We start from the raw sequence: 20,642 nt of genomic DNA, 5'->3' as shown, positions 1-20,642 counted from the left end.
GGTGGGGGGGGGGGGTAATTTCAAAATTTTTTTGTTTGTTGTTGTTTTCAAAATCAAAAAACCATTTTGGCCAATTCAATGTTTTCCAAGAACAAAAGCACAGCAAGAAAACAAGTTATCCGAATATTTCACTAATGTATTAATGGTAATAATCTCTTTAACTTGCCAACTGAGGGTGGAAATATACTTGAATTTAGTTTTAAATCTCAGATGCCTCAATATCCCTATTTTTGTACCAGAGCAATACATTGTGTAATTATCCATTGGAAACTGTAAGGCAATTTCCTTGAAAGGAGAAAAACACAGATGGTATTACATGTGAGTTGTTACAGAGTTATTTCAATCCTTTTGGAGTTCCTTTCCTACAAAGCAACTAAAATTTAATCTTTCAATTGTAGAGGGGATGAAAAATTGTATAGCAAATAGTTAAGTAGTTGGCCAGCATTTTAGTTTACCCTGAAAATAACTCTAGAGATACCTCAAGATCTAAAATATATTGACTTTTTTTTCTGATATACTAGGTTTCCCTGATTGGTTAACCAGATTTTTTAGATGTTATGAAAATGGGGAGAAACAAATATGAATAGAAGTCAATATTTCTTGATTATTCATCATAATCCAGATATATATAACCCAGAAATACTCTAAAGGAATTAAAATTCTCTTGTACCTGCTCATTGCTTACTTTAAATAAAAAAAAGTGGATGTGTAACCGATGTGATTCTGCAATCTTTATAAAAGGGAAAAATGGGAGTTCATAACCCACTTGAATCAAATGTATAAAATATGATATGTCAAAAGCTTTGTAATGTTTTGAACAACTAATAAAAAAGTGAATTCTTTTTTTAGGAAAGAAGTTATAGATCTTTTAAAATAAATCATTAATCCATTGTCAAAAAAAAATCAGTGTTCATCTAAGTTTCCTGGGGCCCAAAGAAGTGTCAGAAGATGAGTTTTCCAGGCTGGGGATATAGCTCAGTTGGTAGAGTGCTTGCCTTGCATGCACAAGACTCTGGGTTCAATCTCCAGCACTACCAAAAAAAAAAAAAATGAGTTTTCCATGGAGATTCAATCAATGTAAAATGTACTATAGTATTTAAATTGGCAGGAAATTAGAAAAGGGCAGATTCGGTATATCTAAAGGCTTGTTGGGGGTAAGCAGTTCACTCCATTCATGAACATCATTTCCCTTCTTGTATTTATATCATACTCTACAGTATACATTATATATTAAATTGTAGGACTTAAAATTCTCATAGTAACCATGAAACTGCAAACTTCATAGTGCAAATGAGAAAAGAGAGTTTCAGTTGTTTTCCAAATAACCTATATCTGAGATTCATCCCAGTTCTTCTGATGAAAAATTCACACCCTCTTCATTTGCAGGCCAATATGACTATTTCACTTCTCTCAAATCCTGGCCCTTGGATGCCTCACAAAAGCCAAATCTGCCATCTCGCTAATTTCCAGGCCACCATCAGTGACACTACTCACTTGACACCCTACATTAGAGAATAATTGCCATGAAATGCCTTCTTACTTTCATTTTAAAAAATATCTTTTGAAGTGTGAATATTTAAGCAATTATTTTTTTAAATGAGTTAGAAACAGACACTCACATTGTCTCATTTGAAACTGTAATAATTTACATTTTTATTTACATTTACATTTACTTTTCATTTACTACTTACATTTACTTTTAAAAGTGTTACAATTTACACTTGAAAGAACCAGGCTTTGAATTCCAACATACTGTCAAAGGACTATGCAACCCCAGACACATGATCTTTTTGGACCTCATCTTCCTAGTCAAATGGGAGTCTGGAGTAAGGGACCTCTAAGGATATGCTCTGCTCTGTGATTCTTACAACTTTTTTTTTTTTTTATCATAGATAAATGCCAATCAGACTCATGAATGAAAATGTCACTGAATTATCTTAGACCATTTGGCTCACCCACAATTTCAATTTTCTCTACGTTGTGTCCACAGCATTGAACATGGCACCTTGTAGAAAGTATTTGACAAAAATATAAAATAAACAAGTAATGATCTAGTAGTAAGCATCTCAATAGATCCAACCTCCAATGTTATAAAATGAGGAATTTTTTTCCTGGTTATACAAAAAAACCACTTGATCATTATACCATTGTTATATATATCAATCCAGATTTGTGCATCAGAGGTAAATTTCCACTGGCATCAGGTAAAAATGTAGAGAAGACGAGAGAGAGAGAGAGAGAGACAAAGCGAAAGAAAGAAATAAGTTTATATATAGTTTTAAAATGTGGTGTTGGTATATATTCTTTGCTTGGGTAAAAAAAATAAGCATGGAAACTATTTTCTTTTAAAATCACTTGCTTAGTGGTGCACAATTTAAATGCTAGACTTCCCCAAATAAATGTCTTTACTTAGCTTCTAATAGTAAATTACACTGATGTAAGGCCATTTAACTATGTCTAATATATTATAGAAATAGCAAATGTAGACTCAAAGGCTATTTTCCAGAATCAGTTAAATTCATTTAAATTAAACATCACATATTTATATTCAACTCTAATCGTGCAGCAAAAATAACTGCACTTTCTGCCATACCTCCGTTTTCCTCTTCTCTTTTGTTGAACAAAGTTAGTTCCAACTCTGTCCCATCTTCCTAGATTTACCTGGTTCTTACCATCAAACTGTTAAAGGATGTCAGGGTTGACTAAATTGCTCTATGAATATTTATTTCTTTATTTGACACATTTATATCTAAAGAAATCCCCTATAAATAATTTTGTCTGACATATGCTCAATCTTTTAAAATAGTCTCCACAATTCTGAGTGACAAACTCAGTTTCTAAAACCGCCTTTTGAAACTCTCAGAGGCAGATAAATCATAATGGCTACAAAACAACTACAAGTTTTAAAAGATTCTTATTATTCTAAGAAAATAACAGCTCTGTTTGATTTCCATTACAGTACCCAGGAAAGGAAAATAAGGGCTTTCAAAAGAAGTGAAACTATTTTTTAAATGATTAGGGGACTTCTGACAGTGTTTGACAATTCCGGATGATTATTACCTAGAGTGAATTGATTAATACCTCTGACAAAATTAATAAATAGACATGTTAGGGTTTTAATTGAACACAGTTTTGTAAAAAACATGTCTCTCCAATCTCCTTAATATACATATATACAAATATATATAATATATGTAAATATATGTATATATAAATATATAAATATATTCATATATATTTAATTTAATCAATGAAATAAACAGAAAAAATACCTATGTGTCTGTAAGCCATACCATGGTTTATAAATTTGAATTTCATTTGATCCTTCCCAGATCATTGCATTGCCCACAAGATGATTTTTCTTCATTAAAATCTGCAGTGGAGTGATTCATTTAGGGAGATAAAAGGGGAGCCCTAGGGTCAGTAGAATGACATAGTGTCCAGTGTCAACTCTTGTCCTCTTTTGTTTTCAAAGTTTGGAGTCAACCATTTCCTGGTTTGTTTCTGCCCACAGATCTCCCATATAAATTCAGAGGAAATAATGAATCCTATGAGTGTCTCCAAAGGAGACTATGTCCCCAGAGAGTGGTTTAGTTTGATAGTGTTGACTTTTACATCGTTTACATCTTCCTCTTCAAAATACTTAGCTACTTGGCCAAAATTAATTCACTTCATGTTATGAGAACAAATCACAAAAATAGATCCTTTTTTGTTGTTGTTGTTGATAACAGAAAAGAATGGAAAAACAGTTATGATAGAGAGGAAACCGCTCAAATAAATACGTGTTGAGACAGTCTTTAGGGCTTTGAGTAGGAACAGTTTCACTTGCATTTGAGCCCCAAATTATAACCTCAAGTAGCAAAAGAATACTTATTTTTCAGCAAACCAGCAACTCAAGGGTTAGAGATTAATATATAACTGATGGTGAAAAAGAGAAAAACAAACTCTTCAAAGATACTTCTGAAGTTTAAATAGTGTCAGGCTAAACAAAATAAATGGATATTAGCTGCAAAAATTCCATATTTCAGAACCAAAAGACTAAACTGGGTTTAGGGGTTATTCACCTCCAGAATGATCACACAAGGCCCACTAAGTTCTTGAACAATAGTTACTTATACTGGGAAATTATCTCACCTTACCATCTTAACACTGGTACATCTATTAAATGATAAGGTCCAAGGATGGCATGAAAATAGCTCCTCAATTTTAAAGGATTATATCTTATTCTTCCAGCACAGCTAATCAAATCTGTATTGGTCTACATTTTTGAAAAATCATTTAAGTACTTTTAAATTTTTAATTCATCCAAATAGCATTGTAAGAAATCTATGATAGTTCAACTCCTGTGATAACAAAGAAAGACAGACATGCAGGACAGATTCACATGTTTACAAGGCTGAATTTTATCTGAAAGGAAAATGACTATTTCACGGCTTGCATCATCAGCTGATAAATTAAAATGTCTGTGGTAAGAAACAGCGTATATAAGGTTTCAAAATGACTTTCATTATCCCTCTATTCTCTTGGTCACTTGCAGTTTTCTGAAAACCTTGTCTATGTTTCAAGTATGCATAGGTTAAATTCTACACAGACCTTTGGAGGTAAATAAATTCAGCTATTTCAAGTCACACCAAAGAGGAGGGAAGGCTTTTGTTTAAGCTTCTTTTCTCTATTATACACCTATAGATTTTTTTAAATCCCCAGAATTTTAAAATAAAACTTCTTTCTTAAAAAGAGGGAATTAGAAAGTTAAGTATGAGTAAAAAAAAAAAAAGTGTTAAAAAAACCCACAATGTCAGACAAAAGGGAGCATATAAATGCAAATACCTAAAAATTTTATCTCATATATGTTGCCACGTGTAACAGCAAAACAACAGTTTTGAGCTTAAAGAGAGATTATGGTGATGCAATTGTGAATGATAAATTTGTTTTATTTATATTACAACTATAACAACAGATATGCAATCATGTACAATTTATAAAATATTTTTGTTAAGATAATTCAATGCAAATTATTTTATGTGACATTGGAGAATCAGATTTTCATATTGCTCTTAGATGAAAACAGGAAGATAGTGGAAGATAGAGAAAGGTTTAGTAATTCTGAATCTAGAAAGTTGGATAGTGATTTTTTTTAATAAGGGTATGTTAAGCTTCTGAATCTGTTTTATCTGTTCTTGGAAATTCATGTATATTTCCTTGTATAATTAAATGAGATTTCTCTATTTACTTGGACCTGAAAAGAGTCAATTAGCCAATTTCTAACCTCTGGATTAAAAACACCACTCTAGGGTGAAAAGTCTCCAGAAGGCCTGCTTTTTTTTTTTTTTTAAGAGAAAGAGAGAGAGAAATCTTTTTGTAGATGGACACAACACAATGCCTTTATTTTTATGTGGTGCTGAGAATCGAACCTGGGTCCTACACGTGCTAGGTGAGCGCTCTACCACTGAGCCACAATCCCAGCCCCAGTCCTGCTTTTAAAGTGAAAGGGTAACTGGAGAAAGACAATTGGAAAGACCAACCAACACTCATTGCAACATTCGAAGTGGAAATTGGTGCTTGTAACAATGGAAACTGAGAAAGTAAACATTTGAAACATATAGAACTGGAAAGATTCTCATAACCTTCTTCTCTCCAGCTCACCCTGTGTTCACATTGTAGGAAACTGGTACATTTTCTGGTACAGGTCAAAATTGCAGAATGTTCTAGACAATATATACCATTTTTAATGTTTGGAATTATTCTGGTGTGATTACTAGTTTACCTGATAAATTTGAAATCCCCATTGAAATGATTAAAGCCAAGAACACTGGGCAAGAGCAAAGCAGAGGCTGATGACCCAATGAGGTTATTGGCACAGCCTAAGTGGTGGTGGACTGCTAAGGTATTTATAGTACTGACTTCAGAAAGTCTTGACTTTAATGACCCTTGTGAAGTTTATCTAGACAAAGACCCAATTATACTAAAATATGTATATCACTGAGTTTTTAGGCAGTTATCTATATAGGACCATCAATGTAGGTTAAAATCAACATTCATAGTAAGACTTTTGTTTTTCCATTGGTAAGATGTGCCTTATGTAGGATTTTGTAAAATATCCTAGTGCCAAAAATGGCAAAATTCTCAAGACACCTTGAGACATATTTCTTCATTAAATATTCTGACATAGTCTCTGTGCATTACCAATTCCCCAAACATTTGAATACAACTTAAAGCACTTAACTACCTGATGCATTATATCCACATCTTTCCAAACATGTTTCTCCCAAACATGAATTCCTCAAGTTCTGATGTTGCATGTTTAATAGTCACTGTAGCATTTACTATAAAACCATGCGACAACAGATCTCTGTGTTCTCAAGAAAGTATACAGACCACCTGGAATTCCTACATTTAAAGATAGACAAATTAACTCCAAACACCATCTGATGACTTTTGAAACCCTCATTTATGAAGATGACTACAGTAAAAATATATTGTAGATGTTTAGAAGAAAAACATAAGCCATACCACTTATTTCTTGTAGTCATGCATTTTATTCCTTCTTTCTTTTTTTTTAATTGTTTAGAGGATTATTAGAATGTGTCTTGCTTCCAAATCTTTGAAGAATACAACATGTTATGCTGCTTGGTGGAAATTTTAGAAAACTAGAAGATGATCATGTGGGATGATGGATACTTTTAAATATATTTTTTCCCGGCATTGTTTAAGCCAAAATAGATGAGTTCTCTTTAAGCGACTGGCTTCTTTTTAATCAAAGATGTAAAGTTGAAACTGGGAATAAATTACCGATATCTACTTCTCAAATTACCAATATCTACTTCTGTCATAAAAAATATTGTATCTATAAGTGCAGGGAAATAAAATTGTAGTTATTAAAAGGACATTAAGTAATAGAGGCCACTACTGATTCTTGAAGGTAAATTTCTTCCTAAATACTGATATAGTTAAGAAAAACCTCTCAAATAAGTTAAAATCAAATGGAATTTCAAGGGGTCAAAAATACCATTTAATCAAATTAGGAAACAGGAAAGAAGGATAGAATAGCATATGAATAAAAGATATAGAATTTGGGCTGAAATTCTCCTATCTGAGCTCTCAAATAGAAACAGAAGTAGGTTTTAGGAAAAAAATCTACATTCAGTTTTCATTTCTCTGTTGTACTTTTTCTTTTTCATACTAAATCATACCCAGGAAAATATTTACTTGTTTGAGTTTTTTGGTTACTTACAAACCCAGGGGGCAGTAAAATAAGGTGTCATTAACAAAAAGCATGTTAGATACTTTTGTTTACTATATAAATTATGTGTATTTAAGCTTATTTAATACATTCAGCTTGAAGATATTTTCAGAGCCATTAGCAAATTACACAGTCTTAAAATTCATAAATATACTTTAAACTAAGAAGAAGCCTTCACTGTGGCTCAGGACTCCCCACTCAGCTGATATCAGAGCACGTTGCTCTGCCCCTCCTGTGGTTATTTTTCTGGTGTAGTTGGAGTTATAGCTGTATGTGGACTTGCCACGTTCCTGCCCAATAACATACTATGCTACTTATGGGTGAAAATTGCCTTATTATCATGTAAACTGTGAAATGAATTGCCTTGAATATGTACTTCAGAAGCAATTGAATAAACATGCTTCCAGATTTATTCAGACATTTCTAAATTCAGCAAAACCACAAAATTTCAAAGACTCAAAAATATTGGAGCTTAAAGGAATACTGCTCTGCTTGATTTTTGTCTACAATAATTCAAATCGTAGATTTTGTTTTGGGAAAATATAATCATAAAATTTTGATTGTTTTAAAGCTATATATCATACTAATTATTAGGAATATGACTATTTATATATCAAAAGTAAATAAATATAAAGTTCTCCCTTTTAGCTTTTTGGATATAGATTGAGTAGGCTTACTAAACATCATTATCACTAGGGGCATTCTGAGAATTACAGGTATCAATAGGTATTTATTAATTTCCACTGATCGAGTGATATTGTCCTATTCAAAAAGTATGCCTGGTGCATAGTTTTTGGATGAATTGATTCAAAGGGAAAAATCCAACCAGAGCCAGAATCAGACTAGATATCAAACTAGACTGCAATATCAAAACAGTACTGGTTTCAGAGAGGACAAAAAACAGTTATTGAAGGTCCAACCTCTGTGTATCATTTAAAACAAAATAAAGCTGAGAACCAGGAAGATACACTTGGTAGCACTGCTTCATAGCAGGAAGTGGAAACATGGCTGAGATTGTTATAAAGCAGTACTGTGTGTGTTTCACTTTTCTCTTTGAGGGCTAAGTGGTAAAATGCCACAACCTTTTTTTTTTGTTAACTTCCCTTACAGAGCATAGAAAAAAACTAAAAAAAAAAAAAAAAAAAAAATTGAAAGCTTGGTAGATGTTCAGCTGTGTATCATTGTATTAAAAAAAAAAAAGAATAAAATTACTGACCTTAAGAAAAACAGTACTTTTTAAGCCCAGAATGAAAAGAATGCTTCCACAAGCATTACATACACACAAAAATTCCTAAAACGGTTTATTAAAATGAAGAAATGAGCTGGTTTTTTTTCCAAAATTCTTATTATTAAGGAACCATATTCTTAATGTTTCTTCCCAAAATTCAAAGAACAACATCCTCCAAAATCAATTATTCAACAGAACAACTGAGGTTTCATTGCTGTTTGCTTGATTTAAAAAATATTGATACTACTTACAGAAGTGGAATGAGAAAGATGGAAGAATTCTCCAAAGAGAAACTAGTTCTAAAATTGAACATTTTTTTCTTATTGGCTCGTTCTTAGATTTTCTTTCCCTCCGTCATTCTTTCAATGGTATATGTAACATAAGATAAACTAAAAAACTACACAGGCTACTTTTCTGAACATCAGGGAGTCTCACAGATGATTTGTTTTCAGGACAGGAAAAAGCAATAGTTTCACAAGACAGGTGGGTTTACCCAGTAGTTCACCATCTGTATCTTGAGTTTCAAGATAGTTTTCTCAAAATCCAATGAATGGCCTCACTTTCTTTTCTTTTTTGGGGGGTGGGGGTGGGGTGGATAACCAGGATTTGCACTCAGGGGCACTCAAACACTAAGCCACATTCCCAGCACTATTTTGTGTTTTATTCAGAGACAGGGTCTCATTGAGTTGCTGAGCTCATAGTTGCTAAGGCTGGCTTTTAACGTGCAATCTTCCTGCCTCAGCCTTCCAAGCCACTGGGATTACAAATGTGTGCCACTGAACCCTGCTCACCTTATTTTCTTTGTGTCCTCCCTCATCCTAAACGGAGTTTTATTTTGTAATGTTAACATAATTTCTAGAAAGAGATTATGGTGACTCTGGTAGTTTATTTTCTATTATTGACATTTTACTCATCTGATCTGAGCCAGATTTCTAAGTATTTCAGTCTGCTTCTCAATCCTAGAAAAAGCACCCTAGGGAAATCACATATTTAGACACCTAACTTCTTGTTTCCTTTCTCCCTGTTGAAGCATTACTGTTACCCGTAGATTCACTGAAGCTAACCACAGATCCCTTTTCTGCTCTGGATGGTAGAGAAAAATGGTGTTGTCATTCACTGTTTTCCTTGATCACTAAGAATTGACAATTCAATTGGATTATGCAGGAGGTGTCTTTGCCTTCACAGGCATCTCTTCTTCTAATTTCCTTAATGCTGAAAAGAGGAAGAATTTTCACGAAGGAGAAGCCTGAGGTCAAAAATACATCAAAGCTTGTCATTCTGTTTGTACTGGCTTTGCATTTACTAGGAATCCTTTAAGAATACTTGATACTGATAAGAATTTGGGGGGGGGTGTTCCTTTAAAGAGCATAGTACACTTTCTTTGCATAATTAAAGATTTAATGAAGACTTGGGGAGCTAATATTCTGTCCCTCTTTCTGTGAAGAGTAAACAACTGTGTCATATAATTGTCGCAAGCTGGACAGTCTCAAGGAATCTGATAGTGTAACAGATTTGATGTTGGTCTGCCTATAGAAGATGGTTGGCAGTATATTTCTGGTTCTAGGACCACCTCATCTATTTTCCAAAGAAATATTATTGGTTAGAGAAGATATGTACTTTTCAAAATATAAGGGGAAATGTTCTTATCCTTTTTACATCTTTTCACTAGGATGCTGAGAACACCTGAGAAGCTTCTCTGAGTAATTGAATACATAGAAATCTCACATCCAACAAAATCTATATACAGAGAAGAATGTAAGAGTCTCACTACAACACCTTCAAGGCTGACTTCATGTGGAGCTTACAGGTAGCCTTGGAGTATCTCTGGCATTAGATATTCCTAAAATACATTGCTGGAGCAATATAGACTTGGTAACCAAATACCGGGGAATCTTGAGTGTCACAAACCTGATTATAGCACTGAGAAATCAAGGGAAAGGGTAGGGCTGGTCTAGACAGGAAGGGGGTTTGGTAAAGTTAAAAGGTAAAGACAGAGTGAATATGTCTGTGTTTGACTTTTCATTATGTCAACGACTGGTAAATGGTAAATTGACTGTTATTTACCATTCTACAGGGTAAGTAACAGTCAATAATAAGTGCTCATACTCACTGCTTTTCACATGTGCCAGGCACTATCCAGTGTGCTTGTACAAGTGTTAACTTTGTTCTATTGTGAGGACAATAGGAAGTGAGTACTAATGTCACCCCAATTTCACAGATAAAGAAACTGAAATAGATTTTAACTTACTTTATGCAAATGAAACACAGGTGGAGATTATAGGTTCTCAGGTTCACATAAGCCTGCAAGAGGCAGAAGCAAGTTCAAATCCAGAAAGGTACTTCTGGGTTGTTCTAAACCAGTACACTCGACTTTCTTTCCAGTAAATACAGCTGTCATCTACCTCTCAGCCCAGCAAAAAGGCCATTTGATTGTAACCTTGCCTTAATCGTTCCTCTCCAATGAAACACAAGAAAGGAGCCCAAATTCCCACATCTCTGAATTGCCATTTTTCTCCCAGTCAGTAGCCACAATCACTCATATTGCTAGTTACTTTGGAAAGTGAAAGGATGTTTTAAAAACCTTTTTTTTTTTTGTAAGAATAATCGGTGGCCACTGAGGAAAATATGGAAAGTGGAAAGATGTAATCGAGTGGGAGGGAAAAATAACATGGTATTTCTTTCCCCTACGTAACAATTAAATTTGAGAGACATTTTCCTCTAATTCTTTCCTTTACCATTAATTAATTTATGATGATATTTGTTGTTTTCTCATTTAGCATTGAAGCATAAAAAAATACCCTCCTAAACCTTCTCTAGTGTTCAACTGCACACCGAATCTGTCACACGGATACTTTCCTTTATTCATTCAGTAATGATTTTGTGCTTATTATTTGATAACAAATGTGTCATAAGAGTAAAAGCAGATGGAACAAAACATAGTTCTTGTCCTTCTGAAACTGAACTTCCAGTGAGCTGTGCTGATGATAAACATTTCACTAAACATAATCTAGTTATGTAATAAGAGTTCTCTCAGTTCTGAATAATATTAGCAGGGTTTAAGTTTTCAGAAATTTCTTTCTCTGAATAACGAGAGTGAAATGAAATTATTCTGTTTTACTAGTTTTAGTATTAGGTAAGAATATTAAGTTTGAATTTTATTTTTACTTTTTTTTCACAAGTAAAAGATACTTTCCAATATTAAATAAACTGTGACATTGACAACAAATTAAGGATTATCCCAAAATAATCAGTCTACTGATGGACTAAGGTTTTTAGAGTAAGAGTATTTATGTTTAAAACTGGTCAAGATTAAAAGAAGACTCATTTTAAGTCACATTTGTGCATAGCTTAATTCAGTCACACTTTGTTACTTTTAATGTTTCATATTACTGAAATATTTTGTTCCTAAGACAGATACTTCTGATACATCAATCAGGCTTTGTCTCAGTTCTTAAGTACTATGCCTAAACATATATAATAATTTCACTAGAATGGATTGGGTTGAATTAAATTGAATAATTAAAACTAAATTCCAAGAAAGAATTTTTAAAGGGCAAAAATGACAAAAAGAATTTAAAGAATTCAGCTACCATTTTATAAACAGTCACATTTTGGTTTTTATTCTTTCAGAAATTCAAAAATATCAATATTGTATTAAATTATTCAATTATATTTACCTCCAGTCCACAAAAAGAAATATTTATTGCTATAGGTATCTGCAATAACTGAATTATGTCCAAGAGAAGAAAAAAGAACATGGCTTATTTTTTATAGCACTTGATCAAAATTTTTGAAATAATTAATTTTGTACTAGAAATTATCACAGCGATAGCAAAAATTACTTTATTACAGTATTAATAGAAGGTCACCTAATTATGTTAATCTCCCTTTGATCAAAGGTGTCTGTTAGTTACATGTAATGAGCATGAATTTATAAAGCAAATCTGTTAAATGTAGTGTTGATTTCAATGATTTTTCATCTTAACCAATTATGTTTGTTTATTCTCACATGCATAGAGGTACAGATTGAATAAAATTTTCAGGGTGTCTATAAATATCTTACTGCATTAGAAAACTTGCCCAGCATATTCACCTCAATGTATTCTCCTGTAGCACACCTCCTACTAAGGCATTGTATGTTACACACATACACACTTTGCCATGTGTATGTATTTCTGTAGGTAATATACAATCACAATTTGTACCAATGTATTTTAATTTCTATTAATTTTTGTATCTGTATAAATACATCCATGGGTCAATAAACTGGAAATCAATTGTAAACCAAATACAGGCATAGATGTGTAGTTGCCATCAACCTTTGTGTGACTTTTTGGTTTGTTGCCTTGCTTTATTTGCCATTAACCATTCAGCATTTTCATCCTGTGCCAGTTTATCATTTTCTGTCAAACTCTTATACTCTGTTCTCCTTTCTGCCTTCACACTTTGCTATGGTAGGCACAGGAAGTCCATGTGTTCCTGGTCCAACAGCAACACCATCACTTGAAAGTGTATTAGAAACAGAATCTCCAGCTTAAACAGTAGACCTGACTCCAAGATCCCCAGCAATTTGCTTGGCATGTTAAATTTAGCAAAGCATACTTACATTCTAACCATCCTGCTGCCTATACCTTGCACAGTGGAGCTGTGTTGAAGTGAACATACCCTGGATATCAGTGAGCAGGTGATTTGGTTTCATTGCCTTCAGTGTTCCCATTAAAGTATGTCACAGATAAAACCAAGCACCATAATTCAGGGAATTTAGACCCCGGTAGGACTCTGTAAGACCTTGTGTTGGAATCTAACCCGATTTTCCATGCAGAGCGCACTGCATGTTTCTTAGAAGGGTGATTATAAACTAATGAAATGAATTTTATACATACTCTACTATGGAGTGTTGATTGCTTCCATGTTATACCACAGAAGCTGGCACCCAGTGATATCCGGGCTTGTTGGCAGAGTCTTTGCCCGTCACCATAGAGCTGGATAATATTGCATGCTGGTTGCCCCACTAGATATAAATGTCCATTTGCCAGTGATCACATGGAATTTCCTGTAGCAGGTCAAAATATAGTCATTCTTTAGAAAAACCATGAAAAAAGTGAAACCTCCTAGAACTTCTTCTTTTTGTTCTTTCCCCCACTTTGATCCTCTGGTGAATTTTCCTATTTGCTCACTTTACCCGCATCTTTAGGATCAATTTCTTACGAACTCTCTTGAATTGGTTATTAGAAGCCGAGGAATCAGACCCAGCTAGCCCCTTATAGTTTATAAGTGCCATCATCTCTATGAGCTTCTTGAAATCACTGATGTTCAAATCCCTATTTTACAGATGAGGAAGCTGAAATTTGGACCTAAGGCACTGGCAGTAGTGGCCTGAGGGAGAAGTGACCTTATATCTTTCACCCTAAATGCTTTCATTTTTTCCTGTTTAACTATCTGCTTCTCAGAAAAAAAAATTACCTGCTCTCCAAGGCCCTTTGCTTCCCTTTGTAAATTTAAATTACCCACTGCTTCTCTGAGCCATATGATTTTTCACCCTTAGTTGATTTGGGGTTTTATTTTTATTTTTTGGGGTGGAGTTTATTAGTTCATTATCCCTATATGTGACAGTTGGGTGCATTTTGAGAAAGTCATATGTACGTGGAATTTAATTTTATATTGTTTCAGTTCCCAGTGTCCAACTTTCCCTCCATTCATCCCTCTATTCTTCTTCTTCTCTATTGCTCTACCTTTCACTCATTTATTTATTTTTAATTGGTAGAATCCACTGTGATATAATTTAAACATGCATATAACACTTCCATTCTTTCTCCGTCCCTCTCAATCTCCTTTCTCTGCTCCGCTCTTCTTTGCTGTGTCTTTATGAGACTGACCACACTTTCCCCCACCCCTTTACTTTGCTCGACGCTTCCACATATGAGAGAAAACATTCAACTCTTGATTTTACAAGTCTGGTTTATTTCACTTGCATGATGTTCTCCTGTTCCATCCATTTATGGCAAATACCATAATTTCTTTCTTCGTTATTGCTGGGTTAAACTACACTGTGTGTACCTGCCATGTTTTCTTTATCCATTCACCTGTTGATGGGCACCTAAGATGGTTCATAGCTTTGCTGTTGTGAATTAGGCCACTATAAACATTGATGTCCCACTTCAGTATGCTAATTCTTTTGGATAAATAACAAGGATTGAGATCACTGGGTCATATGATGGTTTCATAAAGATTTTGTGAGAATAAGTGTCACATAAGAAACCAAATGTAGTGACAGTTCAATTCCAGAGCCTCCTCCCAGGTCTTGCCATCATTCTGCTCAGGTGTGCTAGCAGCACTCCTGAGGAGACAACCTTAGTTACTGGGTGGTGAGGAAAGACACTGAACCAGTTTAGAAAAACAAGGGTCTGGGCTCAGTGCATTTGCTCACATGAATATATGTGAAATGGGATAGTTCAAGTATTCTACAGGTAAATATGATACTTTGACCAGTCAGCATTTTAGAACTGAGAAATGACAAAGATTGGCACATCTGTCATGTAATAAAGACTGCTTTCTATTAAAAAGCAGTAATGCAGCACATTTGTGTGTTCCATGTTATCTCTCAATATCCTGCAAGATAGAACACTTCAATATAAAAGAAACATGTAATAGTCATAGGCTTAATTTAGCAAAACCCAGAGCATAATAGCATTGTGCTGCAAAAGCATTTCTCATTCTCTTGAACATTATATTCTCTGTGCATTTTCAGAAGCTGTATAAACATAATTAGCAGTTATAGGGATTTTCTGGAAAGTTCCCACATATCGTTACCTCACCAAGTGGGATATTTGTAAGAACTCATGATGAAAAGTTTTAATAGAACTCCATAGGTACAAACATGTGACTCCTATTGAAAAAGTGATATCTTACTGAACACATGACTTTAGAAAATGATCATGATATTCACCTATACTAACTACTTCACAAAACAAATACTTTTAATAATTTTCTTTATGGGAAAATGTGGTTTTATTATTCTATCTTCATTTTTCTAACAATTTATTGCTCTAACACTTTAATGTTATTTACTTAAGATATGACAATTGAGATTAGGAGTAAGGAGTTATAGATAAACACTCAGTTAGGTAGGTAAATGTTGAATAGATAAAATAAAACTAAAGAGCAAAGAAAATTATTTATATATGGAACATACATAAGCATGAATCAAATTAGCTAAGTATGCAACCAAATGTAAATATATTTTTATGAAACAAAAATTTATGCTTTCATAAATCTGGATAAGCAAAATAATCTGTAAACAATACTTTTAATTACTTTATGAGTTTGGTACTTGTTCAATGAAAATAACAACTGTGTGGAACTGGAACATACCATTCCAACTGGTAGAGACTACTATACAATGCAGCTATAATTTAGCTGCTGCTTAAAATAAGTTCACACATCATTGTTATTAACTTTTGTATACATTGATGTTTAAGCAAAATGAAAATACTAGAATAATTTTCTTCATTTTATAATTTTCATGATATTATGGATATTTTCACATGGAATCTTTGTGCTTATTTTTCACATGGAGTCTTTGTGATTTTGTAAATTGTTTGGCAATAAAATTATGTATTTCATTTCAGCACAGATGTATGGGGAATGAAGAATATGCAAGATTAATGACTATGTAAAATCTTCATGTCTATTATATAAAAACTTATATATCCAATATATAAAACCTAGAGATCCTAAGTTTTCTTTTTACATATTAGATATAAAATTAAGGAAATAAAATATAGACAAATCTGTGTTGAAAAGCAAAGCAAGTCACGTGGTTTAGGTAGAAACTACTTCAAATGCTAAATATTTTGTGAAGGAAAACATGTTTGTGGGAACTGAATGGGAGACACTGTAATTTGGGTAGCAGTTGATTCCAGAGCAGTTTTTCACTTTCTGGTTTGCTGCAGGCTGTTCTCCTCCCCACTTTCCACTGCCTAGGATGATTCTTTGATTTGCAGTTTACCCTGTCTTTGAGTTATTTAGAAATACTTAGGTGGTTTATAATGCAGTACTTCACAACACACTCAAAGAGAAAATTAAAATTACCTCTTTTAATTTTGCATCCTCAGACAAGAAGGAAGAAGAATGGAAGAGAGACAGAGAATGGGAAAGAAGAGGCAGGGTACCACGTCCTCAGAGGCACACGTACTGTTGCTGCTGCAGTGGTCTCTACTCATTCTCCAGTCCTCAGGTAGTAGTTCCAATAAAACGACTTCTTAGATGTCTTAAGAGATTTTCTGTATTCAATCTCTGTCAAAATACCCATTTGAATTTAATTTAGAATTAGTCAATATTTCATTCCCAAAACAAAACAAGAGCAACAACAATAAGAATTTAAAGCAACAAGTTGTGATTGGAACCCTGTACTGATGAGTTAGATTAGAACACAGAACAAAAGAAATACCCAACCTTTTCTGATATACACACATAGACACTCATACATGTGCACATTCTCTTTGTGTGTGTATGTGTGGAGGGGTGGTGTTCATAGCAGTCTAATGGAACAACTGCCATTAGAGTTATTATATAGTTGTTGGGGTGGAACAGTATGACACTTTTCTGTGCAACTGCAAAATTTATACATTCTTTGGGAGGCTCTGAAATATAGGTGTGTAATGCTTTTTAATTCATGTATATACTTACTCACTAATTTTTTTTCTGCAATGCTAGGGGTTGAACCCAGGCCTTGTGCATGCAAGACCAGTGTTCTACCAATTAACTGCATCCCCACTCACTAATTCTTAATTTTAGGACATCTAGTCAGGCTAAGAATTATACAAAGTTCTCTGAGAACTTTAAATTAAATAAGTCCTTATTCAGTCTCTCCTTAGTAGATTTTGAATCAAGTTATTGTAAATAAGGGAATTAACAAATTTAAAATGTGTTAAAATATAGAGAATCAGAACGTATAGTCATTACACTACAGTATGGGAAATGGAACTCACATGAGGTTTCTCACTGGGACCTTGTGCAATTTACTTAATATCTCTCAAGATCAATTGTTTTGATAAAATGAGGGTCATAAATTTTCTCTCACAAAATTATGCATCACATGATAACAAAAGCATCTAGAGCATAGAATAGGTGTTTGATAAATATCTATTTTCTTTTATCACCCTCTGGCCACTTTCCTAAACATCTGACATATAATCTACTTGTTAACTGATAGGTGCCTTCCAAGCACTTGACCAAAGGATGGAGTTCTTATCAAAAAATAGTGCATGGCTTGAGACAAAGCAACTCTTATTAGCAATACATTAGCTAAAGAGTTTTCAACATAATGACAAATGGTTCAAGGTTTAGGATGGCATAAATGGTGATTAATGTCTACACCAATAATTTATTAGGCACACACACCCTTCTCTTTCACAAATGCTGTAAGCTCAAAGTGCTATGACAACCTTGGATAATGAACTGTGAAAAAATATCTCCAGAATCATCTAAGGAATACCAACATCTAGGTACTAACTGGGTGACAATGTATTGGCTATTTAAGGTATATCTCAACATTCAAGAAACACAGGCTTTGTTTTTTACCAGGGGGATTGCAGAAGTAAGGGAGAGTTTTTCTTGTTGTTGTTTGGTTTTTTATTTTATTTTTATTATAAGAATGCAGGTTGATTCATGGGCCAAATATAAAAGAACTTTGCAAATATTATCCTTAAATGCATTCGGATATATCTTGCTGATTTCCAAGACAAGGATCTCAAATGTATTATGACTTGTGAATAAAATATGGATGGTAAAGAATGGGGAAGGTCATCTGGGAAAACTAAGTTTACCTTAGAAACTAGGTAAGCAGAAGACTCATGTGTGTCCATATACAGAGAGCTTTTTATTTGTAGGTAATAACGAAACATATTTACAACAATCGTAGTTATTTACTTGAAGACCTATAATCAAGTGAAATGTGACTGACTTGAACAGGAGACAACAATATCATCCTTACTGGATAATTCTAATGAATGGCAACTTCTTTGTTATGAATGAAAATGAAACCCAGTCAGATAGGATATTCTCCTCTAGTTATTTTCCAGTAGTTCTCACATCCCTCTAGAGCTTGTTATTTTCTTGAACTTGCTCATTTTTCTTCTTGCATGAGGTGGTGTGTGGAGTCCACTGTGATTGAGTATAATTTTCCCAGATGAAGTCATAAAGAATGTAATGAACACAATGTTAGAGCATGATCTGAACAGTATGGAGTGCTGCCCAGACACTTTAATTCTTTATTTGATTCAAGACAAAAGTACTTTTTATGGCTATAATACCACATGATAGACTTATATTGGGTTCTTAATTAACCAAAATCCTAAATTTTGTTTTGTTTTTCACATTTGCTGCTAAGTTATATCTTTTTGATCCTGAGCTTAGTTAGCATTTTTTCAGCTGATTACATTTAGTTCATCACCTCAAGTTAATTGATCAAACAGATCCAATTCTTGTCACATCCAATTCTTCTCCCTAACCCTAACCCTAACCTTAACCCTAACCCTAACCCTAACCCTAACCCTAATTATGGATGGTAAATTCTCACATTTTTAAATTTAATATTTTCTATCCAAACCAACCCACTTTGAATTGGATTTTCAAGGTAGAAGTTTATTTCTTTGTAGAAATTGTATTTTAGACCTTTTAAATGAAGGGTTAATATGTTCCTATAGGAAAATAGATAACGTAATCTACAGAAATCTCAGACTTAACAAACTTGGAAAGATTTGTTATTTTAATGTTTCAGTGTTTCTGGGTATTTGGGGTTCAGTAGAAAACCTCAGTCATACTTTGCCCAAAGCAATTCTTAAATTTTTAATTATGCGTAATAAATCCAGGCATATTTAATCCGTATATTTCATGATTCATTTACACTTCAATCACTACGTTGTTATTTTGAAGAACTATTTGATGTCTATAAGCCCTTTGAGCCTTTAATATATGCTTATAAAACCCAATACCTCCTCATACATACACACACACACACACACATTCGCTCACACACACATTATTTGAAAATGGATCATTATATTTTGCTCAGGGGGAAAAAATCAAATGCTTATACTTGGGGTGTGGTTTTGGCCTCTATACTACACTTGGCTAGATATTATACTCAACTAAAAATCATTCCTCTCTGAATTCTTTTTTTTAAAGCACATTAAATTTTAAATATTTAAAATAATATTTTGGAGATTTGTTGCTAACCAAATAGATGAAAAATGTAATTGAAGGTCTAGAAGATAATTTATAAACCTTGCATCTCCATTCATATCAAGTTTCATAAAAAAACATTGCAAAAACCCATCCATAGTCCTTATTTCTTTCCTGATATTTAGACCAAAATATCCAGCTGGCTCTGTACTTTTCTGTTCCAGTGTGGATAGTATGACCCTGTAGAAAACTGATTTGATTCTAGTTTCATCTCCTTTTTCCTCCAGAAAATCTCACACCTTTCTCTCAACCCTTTCCATTGTTTCTTTTGCAGATTTCTCACCTGGGAAATGCTATTAACCATCCACCCAGCTGCCTGCTTCAAAGCTGACAGAGTTATGAACCATGGAAGAAGAATTCCCATTTCTTCTGGACATCACCCACACTGTGGAATCTTAGGATTTCTATCTCCCAAATAGAGCTTGAATCTATCAAGGATCTACCCAATATGTATGTCTGAATGATTTTAATAACTGCCAAATTTTTGCTTTGTTTCTAGTCTTAATTTCATGTAGTCTGCTTTTCCCATGGCTATCCAAATAATCATTCAAAAATGGCTCTAATCACTCCCCTATGGCCTTCAGAGTAAATTCAAGTCCTGAACATGGCTCACAGGTATCTCCAGGATTATCTCTCCCCCTCACTGTCCACCATTCCTTTTATCTTTTTCTGTGCACTTCATGGGAACATAATGTCCTTTAATTTCCTTCTCTCACCTCCAACCTAGCTAAAATCCTCTCTTTTGCCTAGAATATTTCTTTTTTCCCCCTACCTTACTGAGGAATTTTTCATACATCAAAAGAATAAAGTTTCTCTCTGAGCATGCAATGTGGAGAGAGGAGAGGAAGGGAGAGAAGATGGGAGGAGAAACAAAGAGAAAGGATGAGTGAGGGGACATATAGGCTTTCTGTGGATCAATTCATAAAACCA

General features: G+C 33.8%; 1 long non-coding RNA gene across 1 annotated transcript in view; it reads left to right on the top strand.

The window, feature by feature from the left end:
- Positions 1–20,210, top strand: part of LOC125619586 — a 20,990-nt gene extending 780 nt beyond the window's left edge. The window contains exons 2-3 of the long non-coding RNA XR_007351127.1: positions 16,583–16,704; positions 19,987–20,210. This is a non-coding gene — a long non-coding RNA (uncharacterized LOC125619586). The remainder of the gene's footprint in view (positions 1–16,582; positions 16,705–19,986) is intronic.
- The last annotated feature ends 432 nt before the right edge of the window (positions 20,211–20,642 follow it).

This window comes from Marmota marmota, unplaced genomic scaffold, assembly GCF_001458135.2.
Source record: "Marmota marmota marmota unplaced genomic scaffold, marMar, whole genome shotgun sequence".
Classification (NCBI taxonomy): Eukaryota; Metazoa; Chordata; class Mammalia; order Rodentia; family Sciuridae; genus Marmota; species Marmota marmota.
Note: the sequence above shows the minus strand (reverse complement) of the source record. Positions and strands in the feature narration are given on the sequence as shown.